Source organism: Callithrix jacchus, chromosome 14 (genome assembly GCF_049354715.1).
Source record: "Callithrix jacchus isolate 240 chromosome 14, calJac240_pri, whole genome shotgun sequence".
NCBI classification, from domain to species: Eukaryota; Metazoa; Chordata; class Mammalia; order Primates; family Cebidae; genus Callithrix; species Callithrix jacchus.
In genome coordinates, this window is record NC_133515.1 from 43669017 (window position 1) to 43672322 (window position 3306).

General features: G+C 48.5%; 1 pseudogene; it reads right to left on the reverse strand.

The window, feature by feature from the left end:
• Positions 1–1226: 1226 nt before the first annotated feature.
• On the reverse strand, positions 1227–2222 carry LOC118147293 (large ribosomal subunit protein uL6-like; annotated as a pseudogene).
• Positions 2223–3306: the final 1084 nt, after the last annotated feature.

Here is a 3306-nt window from a genome sequence, read left to right on the forward strand (position 1 = left end):
GTTCCCCTGCCTTTAGGGGAATTGGGACAAGCAACAACAGATTACCATTCATTCCAATACCTGTCGGAGGAGGTATTCCTTGATGTGTATCTGTAACTGAATGGGGGCAGCAGCCCAGTGCAGCAGGGCCTCCACCAGGGCTGTGCCACCTTTTCGTGGCCACTCATTTAAGGTCTAAAGAACTAGGTCCGGCCATGAACTCCAGCTCTGAAAACAGAGGGAAGTAACATGCAAGCATAATCCTCTTTTCAACAGTCCACTATATCGTTTAATCATGCCAGCAGCCTGTGGGTTATACAGAACATGAAACCCCCATTTTATGTCCATCTGCCATGCCCACAGTTGTATTTGCTTCTCAGTGAAATGTGTTCCCCTATCACTTTCAATGGCCAAGGGGTGACCGAAGAGAGGACACAAGTGTTGCAGGGCCCAAATGGTATGTTGTTGGTTGACCCCCCTACAAGGGTAGACAACAACAGACCAGTGCTGTATCTACAGCCACCAGTGCATGCGTATTTCCCTGCAATTTCTGCAGTGGCCCAGTGTAATCTAATTTTTCATTTTAACTTTTTGAGACAGCCTCACTCTGTCACCCAGGCTGGAGTGCAGTAGCATTATCTTGGCCTACTGCAACCTCTGCCTCCTGGGTTCAAGCTATTCTCATGCCTCAGCCTTCCAAGTAGCTGGAATTACAGACATGCACTACCACACCTGGCCAACTTTTTGTATTTTTAGTAGAGACAGGGTTTCACCATGTTGCCCAGGCTGGACCCAAACTCTTGAGCTCAAGTGATCCACCTGCCCCAGCCTCCCAAATTGCTGGGATTACAGGCATGAGCCACCGAACCCGACCTAGCAGCCCAATGTAATCTCTCTGCCATCTGGTCAAGGGCATCTGCCCTATCATCATCACTCATTGCATGACACTAAGCAGCTGCCTCTGTCTGGGTATGCCTGTGTGTGTACACTGGGCACTTACAGTAGGCCTCTCAAATATCCCCCATGGACAAGGACAGACCCAAGTGCTTATTGACCTGCTGCATTAGTTTACCCCCCATATGGCCCAATTTCCAGCTGCATGGTCCAATTTCCAGCGTAGCCATTAAGCCAAATCTGGTGTAGGTGCTGACTTCAACCATTGGACCCTGGCCAAAGCATTTGCCTCGTTACTGCCAGGGACAGCCAAAGGCACATGACCTGACACATGATAAAGACTTACATTCTTTTTTTTTTTTTTCCAAATTAATAGGTCTTTTATTGCATCAGTTAAATATCACAGGTAGGTCTTAGCTATGATAGGCATCTTGTTTCTGTAGCTGGACAACTCTAAGGTCCTACTCCTCAGCCTGCTGAACAGTTCCTTTTTCAGAGACACAGACACCATCCAAAAATTTCCAGATACCCTTGTTTTTAACTGTTGTAGCTTGCTGAATCAAAGCCTCTGAATTTATTTTGTTTTGTTTTGTTTTGTTTGAGACGGAGTTTCGCTCTTGTTACCCAGGCTGGAGTGCAATGGCGTGATCTCGGCTCACCGCAACCTCCGCCTCCTGGGTTCAGGCAATTCTCCTGCCCCAGCCTCCCAAGTAGCTGGGATTACAGGCACGTGCCACCATGCCCAGCTAATTTTTTGTATTTTTAGTAGAGACGGGCTTCACCATGTTGACCAGGATGGTCTCAATCTCTTGACCTTGTGATCCACCCGCCTCTGCCTCCCAAAGTGCTGGGATTACAGGCATGAGCCACTGCGCCCGGCCAAAGCCACTGAATTTGAAACAAGCTCAATGTCATTTCCTTCAAGGATTAATTCATCTTTCTGGGCTTGAGATACTGAACAAGCAACACCTGGTCTCATTCAAACCCTGCAAATGTATTTTTCACCCAAGAAATTTCGGATTTCAACGAGAGACCCATGCTCCTGGATAACGACGTTGATGGGGAAGTGAGCATACACAGACCTCATCTTGTAACGGATGAGGCCTCAGTCTTGTTTTGTACATGACTGCACATAGTCCAAACGGTAGCCAGTTCCTTTCGGTTACCCCACCATTTGTCAACCCGGAGCCTCTTTCTTTCCAAGAAGACAGTTCTACATTGATGTGATTGAAGTCCCTCTGCAGGGTTCCTCTTGGGCCCTTCACGATAACTGTGCGTCCCTTCAGAGTAATATCGACATTTTCTGGAATGTCGACAGTCTGATTGCTGAGAATGGTCTTCATTCTCACAGTAAATGTGGCAAAGAAGGAACGTCTTTCCTCATCATGTACTTGTATTAAAGAGTTACATTCTTCTGGTGGCCCAGTTTTTAGAGGTCTGGCCACATGGCTTGGCCCTCAAATGGGTCAGTGGCCAACTAACCAATTCTGTGACTTCCAGGTAGTTAACCACAATTAGGCCTCAATGAAGTGCCCAGCTATCAGTCCAGATTGCCACAGGTGCCTCCTCCTTGGTGATCACCATCCACACTGCCCTGAGTTTAGCCCATTGACTACTTTGTCCATACCTCATGTCAAACCATAGGGTATCAGTACTAGGCTGGACTGCAACAGCCGTCCATGCAGCAGTGGCACCCCGGCAAGACCCATCCATACACCATGCCCCATCAGAAATGGGGGGATGCCCTTGCTCAAGCGGTGATAGCTTGGGGTCTAGGGGTGCCTCAGGCCGATCCATGGCCTTATCTTGCATTAGGACTACGTACGGGTCCGAGAACTTCCTGTAATTCTGCTGCTAGGGGGCTTGTACTCAGACTACTCCGCTGTTCTAAGTAGACACCCCGCTTTGCCAAAGTGGATGTCTGTGCCATCCCAGTCCGGGGGATTGTTACACGTGAATGTATCCACCCCAATATGGATAAGCTGTCTGCACAATGAATGTAACCCGTATTGTCACACTCTTACAAGCCTGAAGGGCAGTATATGTAGCAGCTAATTGCTTCTCTATCAACGAATACTGGAGCTCAGCTCCCTTTCAAAGCTGAGACCAAAAGCCTACTGGTGTTCTAAAGTGCTCTGTGCACTGCCATAGGTGCCAGCCAAAACCACCTGTGGTCACACATACATCAAGTTTAAATGGGCGGCCCTGGTCAATCACGTGTAGGGCCTGTGCTTATTGAATCACCCACGTGGCTGCCAGAAAGACTGTCTTAGCCTCATCATCCCAATCCCAGGTAGCCCCTTTTTTTGTCAACCAGTACAATGGTTTTGTCATTTGAGCCAAATCAGGCATGAACGCCTGCCAATACCCCAGGAGACCCACAAAGGTCACAGCTGCCTCCCCGTGGTGGGCTGGGATGTGCCTGAATTTTGT